Here is an 18,541-nt window from a genome sequence, read left to right on the forward strand (position 1 = left end):
ACTAGCTGTCAAGCACTTTTTGCTTTTTTCAAAAATGAGGCAAATTATTAAGGAGACTTAACGAGGTCTTCAGGACATAACTGTCAGTCTCATGGGGTTTTTTAAATATCAGGAGCTGTTGTAATTCACCGCATTTTCAATGTAGGTGCTTGTTGTTTTCTCAGCTATAACTGGAAAAATCCTAAACTTACCTGAATCCCAGGGTAAAATGCGTTAAGTCCTTCAGAGCAGCCCTGCATAAAAGGACTTGGGGGTGTTGGTTGACGAGAAGCTTAACATGAGCCGGCAGTGTGCGCTTGCAGCCCAGAAAGCCAACCATATCCTGGGCTGCATCAAAAGAAGCGTGACCAGCAGGTCGAAGGAGGTGATCCTGCCCCTCTACTCTGCTCTTGTGAGACCCCACTTGGAGTACTGCGTACAGTTCTGGTGTCCTCAACATAAAAAGGACATGGAGCTGTTGGAGCGAGTCCAGAGGAGGGCCACGAGGATGATAAGAGGGCTGGAGCACCTCCCATATGAAGACAGGCTGAGAAAGTTGGGGCTGTTCAGCCTGGAGAAGAGAAGGCTGCGTGGAGACCTCACAGCAGCCTTCCAGTATCTGAAGGGGGTCTACAAGGATGCTGGGGAGGGACTCTTCCTTAGGGACTGTAGTAGTAGGACAAGGGGTAATGGGTTCAAACTTAAACAGAGGAAGTTTAGATTAGATATAAGGAAGAAGTTCTTTACAGTGAGGGTGGTGAAGCACTGGAATGGGTTGCCCAGGGAGGTTGTGGATGCTCCATCCCTGGCGGTGTTCAAGGCCAGGTTGGACAGAGCCTTGAGCCACATGGTTTAGGGCAAGGTGTCCCTGCCCATGGCAGGGGGGTTGGAACTAGATGATCTTAAGGTCCTTTCCAACCCTTACGATTCTATGATTCTATGATTCTATGAAAAGTGTCTCAGCACCACATATTTCAAATGTTTAGAACATAGGAAGGTAAGTGAGAGTGTGAGATTTGTTGAAAAACATTTATGAACTTGAAATTTGTTTGAAGCACAGCAGTATAACTAGAAACTCCCAAATTTAGGAAAACATACCTGAATTTTCCAGTTAGCTTCCAAGTCATTAAAAATCACTAAAAACAAATTCCAAGTTTCAGGTGCTAATCATCCCTAACCTAGGGAAAGTTTGCCAGCTGGATCAACTTTCGAGATAAACTGGGAGCACATGGGCAATATCTTTCCTCATAAATCTGTTGGATTTTAATTAAAGGCATTTCTTAGATCACAGCTTAAAGGAAGGAAAGGGCAGGAACGCAGGTAACTTCATGGCACAGGAAGGGCCAGTTTGACCCCTGCTGTGTGGGCAGAGCTACGCTCCCGATGGCTGCTGCACTGACAGCATTTCTGAAGAAACTGCGTTTAGTCTCCCTTAGAAGAAAGTTCTTCTAAACCACATACTTAAACCATCAAAGGAAAGAAAGTACAACAAACATCTAAAAGCACTTAGAGAATCATTTTCAGAAACTGCTTCTGTCTTTGCAACTCATACAATGTGAGTATTAATGAGCATAAATATATTTATGTATTTTTTGCTGCAAATCAGCAACGCCTGGGTATAACCCATATAAGTCTGTAACTACCTTCCCATGAAGAACATTCAGCATATTAAGGGTACTTCTACACCTAATAAACTCCAGTAATATAATTATGCTCCGGATCTAGTAAGCATGCAAAAGTATTAGGTAAGAAAATTGGTGAATATATACTCAAGGCCAGAAGAACCTGCAAAAAACCCTCAGCATTTGGATTGTATTGCAAAATGAATCACAGTAAAAATACTTTTCCTTCAGAGAAAGTAAATTATAAGTGATAATGTAGCAGCATATTGTGGTCTGGCATGTACCTCCTTGCCCCATTAATATGCAAGTATCCCTAGAAGAACAGAGCTCAAAATCCTTAGAAATTTATACGAGGAAAATATTGATCGCACTAAAAACAGTAATGACAAACTGCACCTATATTATTTTATGAATTGATTTTTAATGTCCAACAAAATGCAGTTCTGAAACTGTGAGAGTGCTGAATTGTTATCTCCCTTAATTTCTTTTTAATAGATTAAAAAAGATTGCTTTGCTATAGACATCATTATAGGTACAGGGAAGGCATTTGATTTATAATGTTTCTAAATAGATGGCACTGTGATGAATTACCACTTCAGAAGATCAGTAGATTATTGGGTTGTGGGCTTTCTTTCCTGTTTATTCATTTTAAAGCTATGATTCCAATAAGAAACTCCTTGTCAATGTTGCTGCTTTTACAAGAAAGGTGACATACGGTGATACAGAAAATCCCGGTTACCTCTTTGTCAGCATGGGCAAAAAGGCAATATATGGCTCAGACCCCACAGAAACCTTGCGAGGAAGCAATGTCTGTCTCTCATTACAAGGTTTCAACTTCCATGGGTAGGTGTACCAGGGCAGTCCTTAATCCTGGACAATACGATGTATTTAGGGCAAGGGAGGAATCGTATTTTAAAATGAGGGTGATGCAAGGAGATGAGTAAGAAGAGGTGATGCATGTTGTTAACATTAATTTTCAAAAAACCATTAAAGATCTTGCATGTATGTGCAGAAATGTGTGGGCATGTTTTTATGTGCATAGGTCTGAGTAGGCACATTTTGAGAAGAAATAAGTGGAAAGGACCTCAGCCATCAGCTTGAGAAATTAATTTGTAGAAACCTCTTCTGCTCCTGAAGTTTCTTTATGTTAAAAAAAAGAGATTTCAAAGCTTTCTGAAGTGGGCATTCTAGTATTTGTGTGCAGAAGTATGTGCTAACACATACGGAGATGCTATCTTCAACTTTGCTGGAAAAAATGTTTTAAACAAATCTAGAACTTTGTTATTTAAAACCATTCTATTAAAAGATTGATAAATCAAAAGACTGATTTCTACTTTTCAAGCTGGCAGTATTCTTTTGAAATGAATTTTTAATATCTGTAATGGCATGTTTCCCTATGGATTAATAAAACTATAACCAAGGGGAACCATTACTATCAACATGAGTCTGGGCATCAGACAGCTAATTAATAGCAGCTCGCTCTTCTCTCGATTACAGGATTTTTAAAGATCTCCATAATTGAATGTCATGCAGAATATTATGCAAAGCATCATGCTTTTTTACAAGATCAGCAGGAGTTGAGTGCCATTGGAAAGGAGTGACTGTACAGGGTTTGAGAAGCTATAATGTTTACCCATTGAAAGTCTACAAATGCAAATCACAGTAGGACTCAAAATGGAGCCCTGGGGCAATCGGAGAATAACTGAAGCCCAGTTGGAATGAAAAATCCTCTAGAGCAACAAATTCAATATGCCAGGATAAAAAAAAAAAAAAATTAGATCAGAAACAAATGAAGCCTTGCAAGCAGATTGGCAAACACAGTAGCGAAAGTTATGCTCAGTGATGAAAACCAAAATAAAAATGGGTGTTACCATGATGAGAATGGAGACCCGAACCAACATTCATCTGATTGTCTTCTTGCAAATTAAAACTAGGACACTGGCATCTTCAAAAATACATGTTAACAAAACTTCAGTCTCCTGTTGTCCATGTACAACTAAGCTTTCTATGTGTCTTATTAATGAAATATGTGTAATAACCACTTACCGATCAGTTTCCAATTAAAATACTATTTCCAAAAATGATCCTGCTAACTGAATTTCCACGTGAGGCCTTGGCATAAGACTTTATAAGCTCTTCTGCCACCCATCAGGTATTTTACTGTCAGGCCTAGGGATGTGCTGAGCAGATGGCCGCGGATGCCGTTTGAGTTCAGACTGCCGGTTTCCACCCAAGCCAAGGCGAAGGAGACTGGAATGAACATGTCCATAGAAAGCACACTTAAAATTAACCCACAAGATGTCGCTGTTGCTCCAGAGAAATTTATCAGTCGGTGGACTTTTCTGGGCATAAATTGAGACGGGGAGCCGAGGGTTGACTCGAGCAGAGTTACCCAGAAAAGGTCTGAATGATTTCACCATTCTGTAGCTCCACCATTGTGCCAACCTGCTCTTGGGCTTCACCTCACTTCAAGGTCAGCTTGTGGTAACCAGTGGGCACCATCAGGAAACCTGACTGGAGGGCAGTGGGAAAGCATCCCCACACCTATAAGGACATTAGGCCTTTGGAGACATTGTGCAAGTGAGGCCCTTGTTTGTTTGGGGCCAAGATGGTCTCATGGTGCAGTCATGGGAATACGGGGTGCTCCAGAGCCCCAGTATTACCTGGATCATGCCCCACCTTGAGGGCACAGAGGCAAAGCCTTGGCCCCAGTCACATCAGCAGGAGGTTTGATTACTGTTCCTCACTCTTCTGAACATTACATGCATCCACATCTTTAAAGAAAACAAACAGCATGGAGAAACAGCAGCGCTACCCACCTGAAGATCAGTGGTTTCTCCTTCTTTATGCCATTTCCTTCCTGCTTGCTATCCTGCTGCCTCACCTCTTATAAAACTCCATGTTAGATAGAATAAAGCCTATGCTATTGCTCCAGCTGGCAAAGCTGGTGAAGTTAAGGCAGCTGGTCCCTGTAGCTTTCAGACCCCACTTTCAGCTGCCTTGGTGAATCAGGAAGCCAAGCTAACAGGAAACACAAATCTGCTGCTGAAACACACTCACCAAAACAGTACAAACAAAAAAAAAAAATCTTTTTTCAATTAAATATTGGCAGCAGAAACCTTCCAGAACATATAATTTCAGAGCATGAATGGCTTTATTCAAACCTACATATCCCAAATCTTAGCCAAAAAAAAAAAAAAAAAAAGTTTATAGCATTTAATCTGTATGGAAAAACATCTACTGCAAATATTCCAACATTTGTAGGAGCAGAGATTCAGATTAAGTCAAAGCATATCCTCACCATACCATAATATCAGGCTTCCTTAAACAGTTATCTGTGGGTTAACTGCCAGTTTATTTTTCCCAAGCTGTAAATGAGGTTTCTCTAACACAAGAGAAGTGGCTCATCTGTGTGTTTGGTGGCAAATTTCTCCACCCCACTACTGCAGGCAGGTGTCCCAGTTACCTCCATCAGTGCTGCACATGTGGGCTGAAAGGAATGATCAACTATGTTCTTGTCCTGGGTTCAGCTGTAACGGTTCTTTTTCTCCTTCTTAGTAGCTGGTGCAGTGCTGTGTTTCAGCTTTAGTCTGAGAACAGTGCTGATAACACACCGATGTTTTAGTTGTTGCTAAGTAATGCTTACCCTGATCGAGGACTTTTCTGTCTCTCATGCTCTGCCAGTGAGGAGGGACACAAGAAGCCTTAGGAGGAAGCAGAGACAGGACACCTGACCCAAACTAGCCAAAGAGGTATTCCATGCCACAGAACATCATGCCCAGTATATAAACTCGGGGGAATTACCCAGAAGGCCTAGATCACTGCTCAGGTCGGGCTGGGTATCGGTCGATGGGTTGTGAGCAATTGTATTGTGCATCACTTGTGTTTATTGTTTACTTTTCCTTTTCCCCTTTTAGTTTTATATTCTCTCCCCTTGTTATTTCCTTTATCATTATTATTATTGGTGGTAGCAGTAGTAGTTCTGTATTATACCTTAGTTACTGGACTGTTCTTATCTCAACCCATGGGATTTACATTCTTTCGATTCTCCTCCCCATCCCTCTGGGAGGAGGATGGAAAGAGGGGACTGAGCGAGTGGCTGTGTGGTGCTGAGTTACCAGCTGGGCTTAAACCACAACAGTTCCTCAGAAGTACCAAGTTACCCTTCAGGCGATGACATTCTCAAAAGCATTCTCAAAAGCAAAAATAGTTAATTTTCTTCTTAACCCCATCTCAGCAAATGAAACTACAGCTGCACTGTTTTCCAGCATTCACCTTTCACTCCCCTTTAAGATAATGGGTTGGCTGGAAATAGAAATGCCCAGGTTTTGTGATGTCAAACACCCCCATAGACCAGTTATAACATCTTTTACTATGGAAGCGATCTGTTGCTACTGCACTGACAGGGATTTCTAAGAACTGGAAATAAGATGAGCAGAAACCCGTTTATCAGGCACCTTGTAATGCTGGCTGCGTCTTTGCTGTAGCAGGATGAAGAAGATGGCCTAAATATCTATACATTAGAGGGCCTCCATATAAAGGGGCATCACTACTGTGTGGCTGAAAGAATCAGGTCTAGGTTTGATATGACTGAAAAGAAACCAGACTGGGTAGCCTGGGTACCCCAGCTGGCATTTCTCTGGGTAAGATCTTCACAGAACTAATGCAAAGAGAATAACAACCTGCATAACAATCATTAGGTTTTAGTCCATGTGCTGCAATGGCACTGCTAGGTTTGCTCCAAGTCCCAGGATCAAGTGAAAACCCCAGAATAAATGGATGCTGCTATGTATGGTAGAACAGTTCTCAGTATGCCCACTTAACTTTAACTCTCTTTTTCAGCTGAATGTATTAAAAAACTCTCTGGAACCATTTCAGTGCCTGTATCCAGATATATGTGCATTACAGGGCACATGAGACTTCCACTAAATAAACTATGCAATCTCTTCTGGGCTAAGGAGTCCCTGCAGCTTATTCACACAATGCCAACGAATCACCACTACGTTGTGCAGGGAGCCATGCAACACAAACTATCAGGACCTCATTTACTTAGTGCAGACGTGGCAATAAATTTGCCCTGCTGACCATTGCCAAGCATCTCAGTCACACATGATGCTGGCTCTGGGCGAGATGGCGATTCTGTTTTCCTACAGCAGGTTACGGCCAACACTAGTCGTCCTCTGTGCTGGCGGAGGTGGCCTGAGGCTGCAAGCCTTGTGCCTGAGCCAGCGCCTTGGGCATCTCTGCCACACTACAGGCAGGCACGGGAAAGGAGGAGAAAGCTGCCAGTCAGGAACTGCAGGTGTGGGCAGCACGCGGGTGCATGAATAGAGATGAAAGAGAGCTACTGGAGGAGTGATGTTTGGAGAACAGTTTGCCTGAACAGATGGATGAGTGCCTACCCAATATTCAGCTCCGGTTCCCTGAGCTGCTAATAGCTTTAGCCTCTCCCAGTGTTAGAAACAGAAGTGTTGTTCAGAAAAAGGGACCGTTTCCTTTGCTGAGCTGGAAAATACAGCCTATATGGACTGGGAATACATTTTTTTCTGTGCAGTTATCGCCATGTTGTCCAGCTGCTCATGGCAGAGCAGCCTCAGGGTGTGCAAAGCATGGCGCTGAGCTTATCTTCACCTTGGTCCTGGTACATTGCAATATACCTAACAAAAATTAATTTTACTTCAAAGACTATCTAACTTTTTGTTCTGTGTTTGTCAGCACTTCCTATAAATATTCCTGATTCTATATTATTATGGAAAATGTGGAAAAATTGGGTTACTCCATTTGAATATGTTAGGTTATCTTTTCTGTAGACAAAAGACTCACTAAATAGTGAGCTCTCCTGTAAGATCAACCTGCTGTATTAAGAAACACAAAAGCCACTCAACAGTTAGTTACTTCAAAGACTTATCTTATAAGATTACTTATAAGTAATCTTATCTTCCACTTGTCTACAAGGAAGAATCACCCATGGATACTGCAGCATGACTCTTCTCCTGTTCATTATCCAGGGGACGTCTTTTACCCGTCATGTTGGAGAACCATTGCACAGCATTTCAAGAGTTCATTTTCCCCCAGGTGCTATCCACTGTGCTTGATATTAATTATTTCTGATGGTTAACATTTACTGAAAGGTATCGTAATAACCCTTCCTAATCATAAGGAAAGGAACTAATACCTCAGGTAAACAAAAAGGGCTTTTCACTGTGGAAAATCAGCTATGCAATATGTGAAACACTGATTTCACCATGAGCTGACTGCTCCACATTAGCACTGACCCAGAGAGGGCTGCGTGTGCGTACCTGAAAGAGCACAAGCCATTACCTCCCTCACAGATGGCTGAGATCTGACATACGAAGACACACATAGCAATCAGATGTCCATTCTGTGTAACCACCTCCTTGTGTAATCCTCTAGGTGTTAAACAGATCATAAATCTGAATAGAAATATTTTTACTATGCCTAACTTGGAGCAATATAGCTGAGAAACATTTCAGTGTCTGGCTTTCCCTAGGCCCAGTGACAGTCCCCTTGTACAAATAAATGAAAGTCAAGATATTGCACCTTATTTTCTCAAAACCTTTTCCATTTACTTATTGTTTCACCAAAACTTTTCTCAGCTCCCTTACATTCCTGTGTTTATGTCTGCTGGAATTGCTTGCTCTAGGAGATCTGAGGGGCACTTGGAAAAAGGCTCTACTCTTGCTTTTGTGAGTTAAAGAATGACTATTGTAAATTACAGCAAAATCTGTCCACGATACTGTTTCTGACAATAGTGTTAGGGACTTAGATCAAGCATACAGTCATATTTCTCTTCTGTGCTCTCCCGGTTTCTAGCACTGTGCAGCTGAGAGATTTCAAAAAGCAAGATCGTTGAATTAAGAAAATGGACATTTCCTTCATGTATTTGTCTTTTTATGAAAAAGATGTGGTATGTGTAACTCTTCTGTGACATTAATTTTAACTACATGTTGTGTGAACATGTGGTTTGTTTTGTTTGCTTGTTCTTTTTCTGAAAGGACAGGAACTTGGGCTCCTCCAACCTGGGCAAGCTCCAGTTTCTGCTTTTGCTCAGGACCTCATAGGCTGTAGAGGGAAACAAACTGGACATGGATTTCTCACTTCAGCTCTAGCAAGAGGAAAAACCCAGAGCAGGAGCACTGGTGATGCCAGGTCCCTGGCACTCAGCAGGGACAGGAGCATGTGCAAGAGTCAGAGATGGGGGAGAGGAGATGGAGAAAATGGGTATACACTCCAAATGACCATCTTGTGTGTCACTTCTTTGATTCTATTGGTGGCAGTTAGGGTAAGTCAAACTTAATAATTCGAATGGTACAGGTTAAAAAGAGAAATAGACTGCTGTTTATAAGCAATCCATTCAGCTAAGCTAGTAAAGGGTTTGCTGATACCCATTTTAAAGTTTATTACAATGTGATTTTTAAGTTGTTACTAATGACCTACAACGTCTTTGCATGAGTGCACATAGCACAGGCAGAGTTTAATCCCAGGTATGAAATGGATAATTGATGAGTAAGTAAGCACTAAAGTATAAAGTCACCATTTATCCTGGATTAAGCATCATGAACTCACTGGGAACAGTAGACCGAGATAGTTCTTAAGGATCTAAATATGTTAGAATTTGGTTGACTGAACTTTTCTGGATTGAAAAACACACATTATCATCTTGCCAATACTGACCAATATTTAAGTACCTGAAAAACAAGCTATATAAACGTAAGTAACTTTAACCTACTTACATACTTAACTATCTTACTTTCACAATGGACCGTGAAAGTGGGTTCATTCTGTTGGTGATAGATAGCACAAGCCAAAATTGTAATTCTCATGATACAGGGCAGAAAAAGCAATAGACTACTGTTTATAAACAATAAATTACTGTGAAATGGGTAGCCCATTAGTGGCATCATACAACCAGTCCTGAAATTCCTATAGTCATTGTAGTTTTGTTCAGCTTTGACCCTTGCTGTCTGAGAGGTGCAGAGAAAACACTTGATTTACGGCTCATGAAAATGTGTCTAGAGATTAACGTAATAGGAGAATATTAAGCTCTTACAGTCTTCTATTAATCGACTTGCTAGCATTACTTTGATCAGAAGTACAAACTAAAATTGGTATACAAGTCTTTTCACCATTGATAAAGCTTTACATTCTACTCTAATACTCGTAACAAAACCAAGTTACTGAAGAGCAAACCAACAACAACGTCACATCAGCTGGCTGTTTCTGATTAACTGATACTAGACTATGAAAAATTACTATCCTTCATCTCCAATTGTCATATTCCTCGTGCATCCATTCAGAGGGACCAAGTACAACAGTTCAGCCATTGATCTGTGACTGAGACCATTTTAGGCTCCTTGAAGGATCACTACCCCTAAAATGAATGCAGCAAACCACAATTCAGAAGGCTACAGTCTCCAAAAGGCGCTTTATACCCAGTGCATTTGGTACTACGGGGGCAGTTATTACAGACAACTAATTACCTTTTTCTTTTCCTGAAAGTTTTGCAAAATTTAGGTTTAGATTACAATTTAAGGAAGCTTGTAGTCCCAGCTTGGTATTAGAACGAGCTTGTTATTCCACTTCCTCAAAACCCACACTGATATTAGGTCACTACATTGCAAGTGAGACACTGAAGTCCTACCAACAGCTCTTACTTGCATTTTGTATTAGTAATATAGTCCTTGCTCAGGACTTGGTTTATAACACAAAAAATATGGAAAAAAACCCTGTCATTAGGACAGTGCTGAGTTGTCCCAGCTGATTAGAAAAGTCAGGCCCGGTTGTCACATCAATATCCATGTTTTCTACCTGATACCATAATTGGCATAAAAGGTTCTCAAGGGAATTAGTGTTTTGCTCATGTTTGCCATAAAGATATATGTGAACAGGTATTTAATCAGCTCCTTTATGTGAACTTGCCCACTAGAGATCTTGCACATCTATCTAATCTGGAATTGCATTTAAATCTGGGCTTCTTCCATAAACCTGAATCCAGGTAAGTGTCAGGAAAGTCAAAATCCAGCAGAATTTCATCTTTAGTCTGGAACAGAAAAAGCAAGGACACTGCTTTCATCTAACTACTATTTTCATCTAACTACTATTTTGAAGTTTCATCGCTTGTTAAGTATTTCACTTCGGATGCTCCTAAGCAATCTGAAGCCTCAAATAACACTATTACTGGGGCAATAAAATGAATTTTTTGTAGATTATTTAGGATCCCCAGAGAATACGTGGCAGGGGGGAGGAGGATGAAGCCTGGTGAATTGAAATATAAAGTGAAATTGGAATTGAGGCAGTTAGGGAACATTGCTGAGCTGAATGGCAGTTCAAAGACATCTCTCACTAAGTGATGTATCAGAACTTCAATACAGTTTTATTTTAGGCTTGGCTGCACAAGAAGTATGCGCTAATAAACTGAATAATCAAAAATAAATGGTTTCAATGTTCATTTATTTTGAATTAATACCTGTAAGCTCAGTTTCATCACATTATTTTAAGCTTGTGTTCTGATGTTACACATGACAACATATTTTGAGGAATTGTATGCTGTTTGTAGAATTGGGCTAGCTAGTTTTCTGCAATGAAAATGCGTTTTTTCCCCAAAACCGTCATCATCTACAATGACGGGTTTTAATTAGGGACCAGACTTTATGTACAAAAGAACGCACACTGTTCAGTATCAAAGCTGCAGGGGGAAATTTCAAAAGGACACTGAGGAATCTAGATACATAATTCCATTAGCTGGAATACTGACGAACACTGCTGAACTCCCTTATAGGGAACTAAAAGGTACTTACACTTTGGTGACTGGTAGAGAATGCAGCTAAGGCAAGCCCTGTTTAACTAGCTCTCTTACAGCACAAGAGAGGAACAGATCAACACCACAAACTGGAAGATATTTTAGCATCATCTGCGTGTACAATCTGGAGGCAAGAGATACTGCTCTCATTAGATGAGACTGGGCGGATGGCACCTCATCCTTTTCTTTCACTGCACTGTGCAGTCAGCAAATTGGGCAAGAGCTGCCACAAAAGATGTACGGGCTCTATTTTGGATCCCCCTGGACCTCTGTGCCAGCTGGCACCACATAACACACCTTGCAAAGGAAACTGGAGGAGTCAGAAATGGCATGCTGGCTTTATGGCTCCACCTGCTTCTGCTCACTAAACCCAAATTAACAGTTGCAGATCACCAACTTTATCAAAGCAATACATTTTTGTTGCTCAAGGACAGTTGTAAGCATCTTTCTGTTGGAATGTCATAGCAGGTTAAACAAGAAATAGCTATCACAAACGCTTTTTTAAAACTAAAACTGAAACAAACAAAAATCTTGTTTTTACAATAGTTTTACCAGAAAGGAAAAAACCTGAGAATTTCATCTCTCATGTAAAGGAACTAAAACATTTGAATTCTGTCTTCAGATAAAAGCCTTCTATTTTTGTTTCAGATTGGAAACATATTAGTGATCCAAACAACACGACTGGGCTTTTCCTGCCTATGTATTTAAATCTAACAGAAGATGCCATCTCTCTTCACAAGCCCTACCTCTTTACAGCCTCACACCATCATACATACAACAGAATTCTCACTAATTCCTCTACACAAAGCATCCCCTGGGGCGAGAAGCAGGTATTTGGAATTAGCCCAGTTTCTGAAATCAGGGGCAATAGAGCCTTTGGACAGCAATATTGCTTTCTAAACACAATTGGTGATTTTTCAATTGTAATAGATGATACAGTTCCAGCATATTTCATGGATACTTGATTAGATGATAATGTTGCCTGTCCTAGCATACCAAACTTCCACCAGCAATGACATAATTTAAATTTCAGAAAGCCTCCACAGTGCTACAATTAATTCTCTGCCCAGGTCTGAACTGCACTTGGGAGCCCATCCCCTTCTAATTTCCACGCTATGTGGTAATGTACATTTAATGTACATTAGCCCATTTAAGGCCTAATTCTGATTGCTTCTTGTTGGAATGATAAAGCAATCTACACAAAGTCTGCTGAAATTTCATGTAGTTAGCAATGCCAAGAAACACTGTGGTAAATCCTGAAGACAGTGGTCTCAATGCTAGTGTGTTGCCCATCCAACCCCATCAGTGAGATTCAAGCATGCCTGTGTCTGAGAGTGCTGATTAGGAAAATAAACTACACACAAACACATAAATAGTCCACTGTGGCAGAAAAATATTAGACTCGGCTGCACTGGAACAAAGTGCCTTCATTACATTTCCATGATAAATATCTCCCTTGCACTGCTGCAATTATCAACGGGCTTGATTAAGGGATTGATTTGAATGCAAACAGCATAATTGACCCAGGAGAAAAGATAAATGGATACAGCCAGTGCAGCCTTTAAATAAGTGTGTTACAAATAGATGGTAGCATAGCGAAATGTCACCAGTCACAATTTATTATTTTGCCATTCTCTTTCAAATGAAAAGAAGGAGATTTGCTTTTGTTGCATTCAGTGCATATACAATTTTCCAGCATATGATGCCTTTTCGAATAGTCTTCAAAAGTTTTAAATGGGCCATTTTATTTAGGGAATCTGTAAAGTCATGATATATAGTTGGGACTTAAAAAAAAATTGTAATGAACATTTAGCCAGAAGCCCTTTTTATAAACAACAATAAACAAGAAGATTATTGGAATAATACTTCAGCTTTTTGTCGCCATCTACAGAGGGGGGGTGGAAAATGAAACAAAGAGCTGGAACTTTTTTAACTACCAAGATCTGACCTCTGAAGCATTCAAAGGGTATTAAACTTCCCATGCAGTGTATCTATCAAGTGTCTGGTACATCTACCCTTTGTTTACTACAATTTCAGTCCTGTATGGACTTAAATTATTAGCAATGAACATTTGTTTTATGTTTTTCATGTTCAAATTACCCTACGCATAACATTGAACACCTCAAATCTTTGTGAGACAGGTAAGTGAGGGGTTGTTATTATCCCCCGTTTTAAAGATGGAGAAACTCAAAGTGAGGCAAACACTTATGAAACTTGAGCTCAGTGTGTCAAAGCAGTTTCAGACTTGGCTCTAGCTAGATCCTAACGACAGATTAAAGTTGAGAAGACCTTGTCATCCAGACCTCTGCCCTGAAGCACCTCCCTCAGTTCTCACATTGACGGCTCCTCAGACCGGCCTTTCCCAAGGTCCACATTTCAGTTCAAGTTCACATTAACTCTCTACCTTAATGTACCTGACAGGGCTGTGTTTTGGAAGAAGGCCTGCAAGAGGCTGTCTTGAAATTTTTCAGAAACTAATTTGTTTGCCTAGAGACCTACTCCTCTTGTGGGCAAGGAGAGGGATGGATCCAGGAGCATGAGAAACCACCCCAGTGTGGAAAGGATGGGACTGGCTGCAAAATGTGGAATTTTCAAAAACAAATTTCAGAAGAGTATAAATGCATTTTTTAACTAAGTTGCACAAACACTGTGTGGTCAGCCTGAAAATATGTAATATCCTTAACTATTTGTTTCCACCCTTCAGAGGGCTTGGGACTTGGAAATTAATTCCTTGCTGTCACTTGGCAACTGTAACTAGCTTTTGCTAGTTACAGAAAAGAGAGTAAATACACAAAACAAAACATAGCATCTTTTGGTTTTGATCATGAGTATACCTTGCAAAGGCTAGTCCCTAACCTATTCTTCTAAGTAAACGAAATGATGGATTTGATTAATGTACAGAAGAATAACCAACCTAATACAATTACCCAACTTACCTCTATCTTGCATCCTAAAATTGCTGATGAAGGATAAGTGACACTCTCTAAAAGGTAAGGAGATGAATAGCTTTGCCTTCATTTGTCATGGAGCGCCAGGGAAATCTGCTCATCTCCCACTATGCACTGATCTACTCTTCAAGAGAATATTGCATAGATTTGCACTGTTCTCATGTCAAACCCAAGTAACTCCTAAAACCGTAAGGGAAACTTTTCCCCCACAAAAGAGATGGGGATACACTTACATTAGCTTGAAGCTGATCAAGTGGCTTGGAAAATACACATTCTTCTCTCTTTGCTTCACAGCTGCTTGGCTTGTAATGGTACCATTTCCATTTCTGCTGCTAGAAGTCACTAATCCATTTAAAGTCACTAACTCATTTAATCCATTTCCCTTATGTCCTGAAAAATAAATCCACAAACCACCATCATTTTAGTCTGTATCAAACCAAAATAGAATCAAATTAAAAATAAGAAAAAAAAAAAATCACTTTGTGTTGAAAGCAAAAAGCCCCCAGAACTAAGACCCACACTTGGCAAGTCCTTTTCCTTGCAGTTGCCTCAACTCTGCACGCTTACTAGAAATGAGAATTATAAACTAAAGGCATCTTTAATCTAGCAAAAATTAATTCAGACAGGCAGCAGGCTGTGCTGTTTGGCACCTCACAAACACTTGTGAAGTTGAAGACTTGCTTATCCCTCCCAGTAACCCTGAGTGAGTACCTGCCCCCAGCCCAACCAGTGAGTGGAGGGTGTCACCCAGTAACTCCACCAGCAAGAAAATGTGTGAGATTAAATTTGAATATGACTGCTAGTTTGGAATGAGCATTCATCCCTATCCAGACTGGATGAATGATTGCCAGGAAAGCCTGGATTTCATGTTTCAGAAACACTGTCTTCTATATTTGACCCCTAAGCAAGGCAAGCGAGACAGCTACATGAAAGCCATAACAGGCTTTACAAACTAAACATTTTAGAAAGAAAACCAGCTCTACACACAAAATCTGCTGACAGAGAGCTCTAACCATAGGATGCTGGGTTCGAAAAATGCTATTATTACCTGTAGTCACCTCAGCAAAGGTTTCCTTCATCTTTTGTAAGGAAAAACTCAAGCACTTGGAGAAAAAAGCTGGGTTACATTTTGAGTTTTGTGAATACTCAATATACTCAGAGAGTTAACCAGATTTATAATTATATCAGCCATCAAGAGTCTGAAGTCAGTGATTAGCTTCTAGCTTGCTGGTGTATTTCTAAGACAACACTGCTCTGTGAAGATCAGTTGGGTCCTAACATGGTAGGAGGGGACAGAAAAGATAGGAACAAATCAAACTCACCTCACTTGGATGCTGTATAGTGCCTGAAATCCTACCACCCACATAAATAAACCAGCAAAATAAAAAGTACAGGAGCCCTTAACTGGGTTAGTTAACCAGCCACTTAAAAAAAAAAAACAGTTTGAAGCACCTGATGTTGATTTTTAAAGCCCCTGATTGTTACGATTAACAGAACTCAAGTTTTGCACGCTATTTACTACCATGTAACAGGGACAAAATTGAACAAGGGTAACGCAAATTATAGCGGTAAGAACACTTTACAGCATAAAGCTATGCAGACAGAGGTCAGCCCATCATCCTTTATGCAACACAGAATCATAGAATAGTTAGGGTTAGAAAGGACCTTAAGATCATCTAGTTTCAATCCCCCTGCCATGGGCAGGGACACTTCGCACTAAACCATGTCACCCAAGATGCCATCCAACCTGACCTTGAACACTGCCAGGGGTGGAGCATTCACAACTTCCTTGGGCAACCCATTCCAGTGCCTCACCACCCTCACAGTAAAGAACTTCTTCCTTATATCTAACCTAAACTTCCCCTGTTGAAGTTTGAACCCATTACCCCTTGTCCTATCCCTACAGTCCCTAATGAAGAATCCCTCCCCAGCATCCTTGTTGGCCTTGTTCAGAAACTGGAAGGCTGCTATGAGGTCTCCATGCAGCTTCTCTTCTCCAGGCTGAACAGCCCCAACTTTCTCAGCCTGTCTTCATACGGGAGGTGCTCCAGCCTCTGATCATCCTCGTGGCCTCCTCTGGACTTCCTCCAACAGCTCCATGTCTTTTTTATGTTGAGGACACCAGAACTGTACACAATACTCCAAGTGAGGTCTCACGAGAGCAGAGTAGAGGGGCAGGATCACCTCCTTCGACCTGCTGGTCACGCTTCTTTTGATGCAGCCCAGGATACGGTTGGCTTTCTGGGCTGCAAGCGCACACTGCCAGCTCATGTTAAGTTTCTCATCGACCAACATCCCCAAGTCCTTCTCTGCAGGGCTGCTCTGAATCTCCTTTCCACCCAACCTGTAGCTGTGCCTGGCATTGCCCCGACCCAGGTGTAGGACCTTGCCCTTGGCTTGGTTGAACTTCATGAGGCTGGCATTGGCGCACCTCAGAAGCACCTCAAGGTCCCTCTGGATGGCATCCCTTCCCTCCAGCGTACCAACCGAACCACACAGCTTGGTGTCGTCGGCAAACTTGCTGAGGGTGCACTCAATCCCACTGTCCATGTTGCTGACGAAGATGTTGAACAAGATCAGTCCCAACACTGATCCCTGAGGGACATCGCTCGTTACTGGTCTCCAACTGGACATTGAGCCGTTGACCACAACTCTTTGCGTGTAGCCATCCAGCCAATTCTTTATCCACCGAGTGGTCCATCCATCAAACTGATGTCTCTCCAATTTAGAGACAAGGATGTTGTGCAGGACAGTGTTGTGCACAAGTCCAGGTAGATGATGTCAACTGCTTTGCCCCTATCCATCTGTTCCGTAGCCCCATCACAGAAGGCCACCAAATTGGTCAGATAGGATTTCTCCTTAGTGAAGCCATGTTGGCTGTCACCAACCACCTCGTTGTTTTTCATGTGCCTTAGCATGCTTTCCAGGAGAAACTGCTCCAAGATTTTGCCAGGCACAGAGGTGAGACTGACTGGTCTGTAGTTCCCTGGGTCTTCCATTTTCCCCTTCTTGAAAATAAGGGTTATATTTCCCTTTTTCCAGTCATTGGGAACTTCACCTGACTGCCATGATTTTTCAAATATGATGGACAGTGGCTTAGCAACTTCATTCGCCAGCCCCTTCAGGACCCACAGATGGATTTCATCAGGTCCCATGGACTTGTCCATGTTCAGGTTCTTAAGATGATCTCGAACCTGATCCTCTCCTACAGTGGGCCCAAGGTCTTCATTCTCACAGTCTCTGCATTTGCCTTCCAAGACTTGGGCGGTGTGGTCAGAGTATTTGCCAGTGAAGACTGAGGCAAAGAAGTCCTCAAGAACCTCAGCCTTCTCCAAATCAAGGGTAGCCAGTTCTCCTGATATCTTCTGGAGAGGGCCCATGTTGTCCTTAGTCTGTCTTTTGTTTGCTACATACCTATAGAAGGTATCTTTCACATCCCTTGCCAGATTTAATTCTAACTGGGCCTTAGCTTTCTTGAACTGGTCCCTAGCTTCCCAGACAATATCCCTGTATTCTTCCCAGGCTGCCCATCCTCACTTCCATGTTTTATAAGCTTCCTTTTTCCCCTCTAAGTTTCCTCAGCAGCTCCTTATCCACCCATGGAGGTCTCCTGGCCCTCCTGCCACATTTCCTTCTAGTCAGGACACAACACTCCTGAGCTTGGAGCAGGTGATCCTTGAATATCAACGAGCAGTCTTGGGCCCCCCTGCCCTTTAGGGCTTTATCCCATGGAACCTTACTAAGCAGGTTCCTGAAGAGGCCAAAGTCTGCTCTCTTGAAGTCCAGGGCAGTCAGCTTGCTGTGTGCTCTTCTCACTGTCCTGAGGACCTCGAACTCAACCACCTCATGATCGCTACAGCCAAGGCTTCCCTGAAGCATCACATTCCCAACCAGACCCTCCCTGTTGGTGAGCACAAGGTCGAGCATGGCACCTCTCCTTGTTGGCTCCTCTATTACTTGCAAGAGGAAGTTGTGTTCCACACAACCAAGGAACCTCCTGGATTGCTTGTGCTGGGCCGTACCATCCCTCCCACAGATATCAGGATGGTTGAAGTCCCCCATGAGGACAAGGGCCTGTGAGCGTGAGGCTGCTCCTGTCTGTCTATAGGGCACTTCATCCACAGAGTCCTCCTGATCAGGTGATCTGTAACGGATCCCCACAGTAGTGTCCC

Source organism: Strigops habroptila, chromosome 3, assembly GCF_004027225.2.
Source record: "Strigops habroptila isolate Jane chromosome 3, bStrHab1.2.pri, whole genome shotgun sequence".
Classification (NCBI taxonomy): Eukaryota; Metazoa; Chordata; class Aves; order Psittaciformes; family Psittacidae; genus Strigops; species Strigops habroptila.